Below are 8667 nucleotides of genomic sequence, written 5' to 3'. Positions count from 1 at the left end.
CTATACCCTAATAATAATAATAATAATAATAGTTGTCCCACCCAACCATTCAATAATGCCAGATTAATTACCTTTAAACTTTCAATCAATCTTTGTCTATTATGATCTTTTGCCACACTACCCAACTAGTCTTTTCTTTAACCCAACTAGCAGTTTACCATCGCGCGCTGCGGCGGAAACATGGTTTGATTGGCATTTGAAAGTTCGTTAAGTTTGTCGTGAGGAAAACATAAATTAAAAGTTCATAATTAGTTTCATTACATGTCAAATGCAATACAAAATCTTAATCAAGTCAAATACATGAGTTATGTCATTCTCTTATCTTTTGAGAAGCTTCCAAGAGTGGCTTTAACCTGGCTTCTTCAACTTCTGCACAAATCAAATAACCAGTTTTGAAAACAAACCTGTAATACCCCCATAATCATTAATTGTTACAGACCAAATACTATAGAAACGCTAAAATACCGTTCATACAAAATCAGACCCGATATCAAATTGATAGCAGACCCATTTTTAAACTAACTAAACTACCCTGTTGGTTACTAATCTTAAAACCGAGAAATGGATTCTGTTTCTGGCGACCCAGAATATACCAAATTGAGATGCTTAATTACCTGTTAGCAATGAAAGCGGAATTACGTGCGCATTTTTCTATGTAACAAAGTCTAGTTACAAATAATGACAATGTGCTGCTATATATAGTTGTCTGCACATTGTAAAAATGATATGTCAATAAGTAAGTTTTTGTTTGGTTTATTAGTTGAACGATTTGCTTTTATGATTTGATATATTGGATGTTTAGCTGAAATGAAATAAGAAACTTGCCTGACTTAAAATAATGGAATCAATTTTTTTTGGCTCGTTAATGCAAACGTCCAAGACATCAAACCTTCGAGCAAATATAACTTTATGTTAATTTATGTATTCACTAATAAGAGTAATCAGAAAATAACATATAACCTAATCTAAAATCGAAACATCTATATCATTATCGATAAAGAAACAATTGGGGCTCACCCTAACATCTCATTAGGCTTATTGTACAACTCTGCAATAGCTGGTACCTTGATAGCCTCCTGCCCCAACAGCTTGAGGTTTTTAAATAGGAAAAATAATTAAACCAATTAACGGCAACCGCTCTTGTTTCTTTAGGCTTTCCAGCAGCTCTGTTTGTAAGACACCAAGTTGCTTTAAGTAACTTCATTGTGGTGGCCAGAATAGAAATTACATCTTAAAGATGATGTAAACTGACAACATTTTGATGTATGATTTGGCAGTAAAAAAATGATATCTAGCTACTCATCTAGAGAGAAAAATGAAGGACATTATGCAAGTAAAGGTATTTCTCCACATGTGATGGCGATTTCAATAGGACACTAAAGATAAATAACTAAAAAAACGAAGGAATATGCTATAAAGTTAGCGTAAAGAACAGACAACTGACCTTAATCGTAACACGAATACGCCCTGATAACAAAGCTACTTGAAATAAACCACGAAAAGTGCAAGCTGCAAGAATAGTTAGTAAGTACAACATCATCTTTCTAAACAACTTAAAACTCTGAAATAAATACATAGTGTGATGATGTTCATGTTAATTCACTTCATCGCTTTTGCTTTTGATACATTTGGGTCTCTCGCCCCCGATGCTGCTTCGTTTTTAAAAAGAGTTCAGCGGGTCGTGCATAGTAACTCAGCGACGCCGAAGAACAATAACTATGTTTTCAGTAGGATCGGGTTTGCCATTCTAAAGGGGGTGGCGGCGCAGCTTGTTGCCCGCTCACCTGTCTCTCGGTTGTAACTGGATCCTTTTTCTTATTATTAAAGTTATTAGTGAAAAAAAAAATCTCTCTTTAAAAAAAAAATCACTTCTCCGATAAGCCTAAAAAGAACCACCTAAATTATTAATAGTATAGTGTAAAGAAAACACATCCATTAACTGAAAAGTGAAAACTAAAAAACTTACTGCTTATGTAACCATCTTGAAATAATCACTGATGGGCTTTCATCTTCATGGGCAGCATCACTCATGCCGTGTCTTCTTCATCAGAAACGGGGTAAAAACACTAAAACCCCTCCCTGTCTTATAGTAATTGCAGACGTAAAACGTGAAACCAATAATCAACACAGTAAAAGCAGAAGTTAACAAACATATATCACAAATTGATGTTGCCACAACTGCGAAACTACCTTCTACGATGAATAAGTAACCAATTAACCAACATAAATGTTTAATTAAAGGGGTTTCACCATTAGGGATCTGAATGATGGCTACAAAGATCAAGCCGATGAATTGCGTATATGTAAGAAGCATATTCGATATGTTTGTGCAAAACCCTATTCGCGGGCCTCCGTTGTCGATTTTCCTTCTCTCTACAGTTCTTCCAACGACTACGCCATATGTGAAATAATATAAACAGTGCAGTAAAAGCGTACCCACCGCTGGAGTTATTGCTACCAGAATCTAGAGTTGGAGCAGAGGAGAGAACGAACATGGTGTGGTGTAAACATAGATGGAGATGGTTGTCTATAACCGCAAGCACGTGAGAAGAGTGTGGCCATGGATACGTGTTTAAAAATAAGTGGTTCCTCTTATGAACAGTATCATTTAAACCGTAATTTGGGAATTAATATATATATATATATATATATAATTGCCACCCAATAAATATCGTTTACGTTTTGGCTCATATGTTTTAACTCCTTCACCGGGGCTTACAGAGAGAAAATAATAGATTCCCAAACTCCCCAGTAACGTTTAAACAAAAGTAAGTGGATGTTTGGCTGAGCTTCTAATTTGCTTATTGGTTTTTTGAAAAGCAAAAACAAAATTTGAAAAGCTTCAATTTGAAGCTTTTGAAGCTTTAAAATGAATGTTTAACAAACATTTTTTGCTTTTCAAAAATCAAATAAGCAATTTTTAAAAGCTCAGCCAAAGACCTTGACGACCCCGAAATGATAGAACTTTCTCGTTCCATTTATATAGTTTAGCATTAAACGTATTCAAAATCGATTCCTAGTTTCTAACTAGACTCATATTAGTAGAGGTGGACAAATAAACCAGTTAACCGACCCGACCTAAAAACCGAACCGGTTTGAAACCGATTATGTAGAAACTGGTTTGGAACCGATTGAAACTGTCGGTTTGGAACCGGTTTGTAGTTTTCTCCATCAAAACCGGTTAACCGAACCAAAACCGGCCAAAACCGGGCAGAGCCCGGTCAAAAACCGAACCGAAACCGATCGTAACATGATAAGAAATCGGTTTCAACCCGAACCAAAACCGATTATAAACCGGTTTTGACTTTTGTTGACCAGACCGAACCGGTTTTAACTCAAACCGGTTTTGAGTTTTAAACCGGTTTGTGCACCTCTACATATTAGCACCAATTGGTAGACGAAGATGTTAAAAAAAGGTAACTTACCGTATTTGCATTTCAGAACCGAGGCCATCAAGCTAACCGTCCTAACATCTAACTTGACCCCATATAATGTGCTTTTTAATAGAATTGCCTTCAAACCCGAGAACACGTGAAAACATATTAGAACGCAACTCAAGTCCTTGAAATTTGTTTCACACTACTCTCCAATGAATACAGCAACATTCGCACTGAAAATATGCGATAAAAGTGGACCATTGCACGGTATTTGAGTACCTTTATAAAGGCCATCCAAACACGCCGAACGCATAGCCACGTGTAAGGCCTCCATAGAAATGATAAATAAAAAGGTGAAAGCGCATCACCAGGGCGAACATCAAACTCGGTAGTTTAAGCCCCATTTATTAAAATTGACAATCTAGCCAAGAATAACGTACCTTTCACCCAATTCTTCCATTTTTCTGGGATTCTTAAATTTGATATAATTTACTATTATAATAAACAAAACCTATTTGTGCCATTTGGCATCTAATTATACCATAGTTGCGCCACTTGGCAAATTTTTTCTCGATCATTAAAACTTTTATTTTTTTATTTAGGAGTGAATAATTAAAATTGTCAAATGGTAACCGAAACTTTCTTTAAATATGTTTCTCTTATTATTATGAGTTAATTAATTAGTAATCAGTAATAAATGTGTGTTGCTATAAATTGTTACTTTTAAATTTTAAGACCTCAAGAATGAAAGTATATCCATGGACATGTGAGTGCATGTTATTCTTTCATGGATAAGAAAATGAAATACACTGTTTACTTATTATTATTACAAAATAAAAGGACTTTAGCGTAAAGAATAAGTACTCGGTTTTTATAAGTTCAACAATTCTGTATTCTTTATAAGTAATCATTAATAGTATAATCATAATCCTTAATACAATAAATAAAAATAAGGTTGTGTCACTTAGCATATTATTAGACCATCTTGTGTCACTTGGCACATTAAGTTAAAAAAAAGAAAAAAAAAACTATATTAATCCCATCTCATATTGCTCAAGGAATAAATTAATGAGGAAACCAACTATTATAAAATGCATTTGTCATCAAACTTGTCATTAGCCCTTTCATGAATTATTGTGTATGTTTACTTATAAGTTTTAAAAATATTTAATGTTATTCGGACTATAAATGTTGTACAGTTTGATATCATATATCCGTTGTTAAGAACATAAAGATAAAAAGAATGACATGAAATACATGTAGAGACAAATACGGTAAAGTTACATATATAACTATAAATGTTATATACAGAGAAATATTTAGAGATTTAGGAATATAAAGCTATATATATATCATATCATTTAATATGTAATTCATTATACCGTAAACTACATATTTATATAAATAATTTAACACATTATTTGTATTTTAATATTGTGTCGTTGAATAAATTTATTTATTCGAATTCGTATTGCACACGAGATCTTAATCTAATAATTGAATACTTAACCTAGTAATTGAATAAGGAATAGCCAAATTACTGACTCAAACGCTTTATCAATATCCACTTAAATAACATCATTCTTTTATTTGTTTTTTGTTTTTTTCACCAAGAAACCATTTCATTTAGAATTAATGCCTCCTTTGCTATTTTCTCTCGGACACGAACGCCGATTTTTCTTCACTAATAATTGAACCCGTTAGCTTTTTCATTCAATTTGCAAGTACCTTCGAAATCATCTTAGGCATACACCCAGTAAAATTAATCCAACGACACAATTCAGTTTATATGGATCTTACTTTAGGTAAAAGAATTATGAAGCAAGAATGGTACTTTATTAAACTTTTATAAGTTTTAGAATTTCCAAATTTCAAACGTGTATATGAGAAGACGTTTGTAAAGAAATAAATACTTTAATATAATATATAATTTGTTTGCGAAATTGAAGAGGTAGGTCCCCGCAAAGCCCAGTTGGACCCGCAAGACTCACCTTGAAGAGGTACGTCTACGCTAAGACCAACTGGATCCGCAGGACCCACCATGCTCAGAGAGATGAAGACCTTACACGCAGTAAGCCAGCTGTTCCCGCAGGAAAGCCTCCCTTGGTACAGTACCCTGTCTGTTCCCGCAGCTGTGGGTACAAGCCAAGAAGGAAGGCTACCCGCACTAACAGTAAGGCTACACGCATAAGGCACTAACTCTTATACTTCAGTAATGTCACCTGAAGAAGGAATGAGCAGGGCAGGAATGTTCCCGCCCAAAAGAGCCAGTTCGTACGCTTCTAGAAGATCTTTTGTACTATACCTACCAAGGTATGGACAAATAGACAAGATCTGACAAAAGCAACCCATGAACCAATCACAGGGTGACAGCTCACCGACAATAGTACGAGGAGGAGCACGCTCCAGTACAAAATGTCACTATCAGCCGCTGCCTACCCACCAACTCCCATCGTGGCACGAACGTAGCCCATAGTTGGTGGAAAAGGAATATTATATACAGCTGGCCGTACCTGCTTGGAAACCTACCTTTGGCTATAAATACTCCAACACCTTGGAACGGTATCATCATCTTCTCTCTGGCTATTTCTCTCTATATACACTTATATTCAGAGCAACCTAGTCTGATTCTCACGCCGGAGGGTGGTCACAAGGAGGAACCCCCCCCCCCCCTTCTCAGTGACGAGCTTACGGTGTCTGTTTTGCAGGTTGAGAAGAATAACCATCTTTGCCGGACCTAACCCTCGTAGGAAACATCTACTTAACCCTAAGATTATCCTTAATCTGCCGGGGTCATTTAGTGTTTCTTCATTGGCGCCATCCGTGCTTAAGCTAGAACTTACTCTTCTTTTTCTCAGTTTTTTCAAACTTCTGGAAAGATGGTTAAAGTTACTCCGATGCCAAAACCACCGAGTAACCAAGAAACTCCGGTAACCACAACCCCAGCTACTGGGGGGAACACCGGTGAATACACGATTGTTACGAACACTACCCCGGTTACCCAAGCCGGGGCAAGTGCAGTAAACAATCCCCTCCTGGGATTCATTGATACCCAGTTGGGGAAACAACAGACGAGACTTCCGCGACAAACACCAGAACAAGTTAAAGCTTGGGCGGAAGCACGTCAGAAAGAATTCCAAGCCGAGTTGGACAAACGTTTACGTTCACTCCAACAGGCCAATGACGAATTCGGAAGCACTCGACAACAGCTCAACATGAGCAATGATTGCGAGTATGTGGATGATGAAGATTGGGAAGAATCTGACAGTGACGCAAACCCTCGTCATAAGGCGAAAGGGAAGCGTAGAGAAGCAAACTTCCACTCGAGAAGAAATTTCGAGGAAACCTTCAAACCAAAGAACACGGGGGGAAACCCCCGTGACTTCTCCAAAACTTTCAGACCAACTGTTGCGAATGCGGGAACGTCCAAATTTGCAAGGGACATTGCGGAAGCAATCGCTCCAAAGAGTGCCAGACAGATGTCCAACATAGGCACTTACGATGGCATATCTGATCCGGACGATCACTTGAACAGATTTATAGCGGGGGCAACCGTCAGTAATTGGACGGAACCCACATGGTGTTACATGTTCCAGATGACGCTCATCGGGGCAGCCAGAGCATGGTTTGATCGTCTACCGGTCCACCACATCTATGATTGGGCAGACTTCCAGCACAAGTTCAGCCAGCACTTCAGTCAACAAAGAAAATATACTGAAGAGCAATGGACGATCCTCAACTGCATCCGAGAGGAAGACGAATCTTTGCTAGACTTCATCACTCGCTTCAACTCAAAGAAGCTAAGTCTGGGCACTATAAGAGAAGATCTTGTTCGCGCCGCTTTCATCCAGGGCGCTGAGTACCCAGAGCTCATCCGCACGTTGACAGGTAAAGATGGCATGCCATCCACGTGGGATGCCATCATGACGGCAGCTAAACGCTTTACCGAAACGGAGAAGCAGCTGGGTAGAAATCTTCCCCAGAGCACAAACCTCTACACGCAGAGAACAAGAGAAAATAACGTCCGTACCGCCCGACAAAATAAAAAAAGGAAGCTTGGTATTTGGCAGTCAAGGATAAACTTTGACACCTCATCCAGCTCTCGCCCTCTCTTAGGCGGAAGGGACAACATGCACTCGTCGAACCGAAATCCCAGATGGACGCCACTCACCAAAAGCGTCACCGAGATATTTGCCACCGAGAGGCTCCCATGGCCAAAGGCTCCAATAATCCGACAGCGTCAAAACGCTGATCAGAGCAAATCCTGTGACTTCCACGGGACAAAAGGCCACACCACTGAGGAATGCACATCCTTGAAGGATGTCGTCGAAACATTCGTTAAGGATGGGAAACTCACACACCTCGTGGCGTTAATCAAGAATGGAGGGAGGAAAGATAATCGGTACAAGGGCAATGGAAGGAAGCCCGTCGACATCAGCATTCACATAGTTCACGGCAACATCAGCGGAAGAAAACGACGAACAACAGAGCCAAGTGCGTGGAAGGAAGCAGAAGTGCGCTTCCCGCGTGTGCCAGGGGGGCCCAACAAAGAAGGCCCCATAGTCATCAAAAGCCAGCTAGGGCACTACATCACCTCCCGCACCCTTGCTGATAATGGCGCTTCCTCAACGGTCATGTATAGGCAGTTCTTCGACAAGCTAGACGAAGAAGACAAGGAACGCCTAGAAACAGTTTACGCCTCGATGGAAGGGTTCGACGGCAGCACAAACACCCCCTTGGGAACCTTATCTTTCCCCGTCACTCTCACGGACGGGAAGTACTCCCGCACAGAAGACGTGGACTTCGTTGTAATGAGGAAGCCACACCACACATACGACATTCTCTTCGGGAGAGAAGGGATGGCAAGATTTAATGCCGTGGTGTCTTCGGTCCATGGTATGATGGGATGGCCAACAGCTGAGGGCGTCGCGATGATCACGGGCATTCCCCAGGTATGCATCGCATCCGTCTAATCTAAACCCAAACCAAAAATGGCTAAACCAACCATCTCTGAGCCAGAAGAATGGGCCTTCAATGGCAAATACCCTGACCAGGCTGTTACCATTGGCCCAACGATCACTAATCCCACACGCACCTTACTCAAACGCTTGTTGCAAAAAAATGCCGACATCTTCGCGTGGACACCAGCTGACATGACTGGTGTACCTCGAAGTAAGGCTGAGCATAAGCTCAAGTGTGACCCGGCGTTTACACCGGTCATACAAAAGCGTCGCGTAATGGATGCTGAGCAGGCTAACGCGTGTAGAACCCAAGTCAAGGAACTCCTTGA

The 8667-nt window shown here is 39.6% G+C and overlaps 1 long non-coding RNA gene across 2 annotated transcripts; it reads right to left on the bottom strand.

Moving 5' to 3' along the window:
* Positions 1 to 269: 269 nt before the first annotated feature.
* Positions 270 to 2257, bottom strand: LOC143575687 (uncharacterized). 2 transcript variants are annotated; one of them, XR_013142814.1, is made up of 3 exons: positions 2191 to 2257; positions 1967 to 2026; positions 270 to 1561 (listed from the first exon to the last, which is right to left on the bottom strand). It is a non-coding gene; the product is annotated as an uncharacterized LOC143575687 (long non-coding RNA). The 2 variants fall into 2 exon arrangements; XR_013142815.1 differs by having other exon boundaries at positions 270 to 1509.
* Positions 2258 to 8667: the final 6410 nt, after the last annotated feature.

Source organism: Bidens hawaiensis, unplaced genomic scaffold (genome assembly GCF_021521415.1).
Source record: "Bidens hawaiensis isolate Kalapana, Puna unplaced genomic scaffold, B.hawaiensis_p1.1 tig00027581_1, whole genome shotgun sequence".
NCBI lineage: Eukaryota > Viridiplantae > Streptophyta > Magnoliopsida > Asterales > Asteraceae > Bidens > Bidens hawaiensis.
Note: the sequence above shows the minus strand (reverse complement) of the source record. Positions and strands in the feature narration are given on the sequence as shown.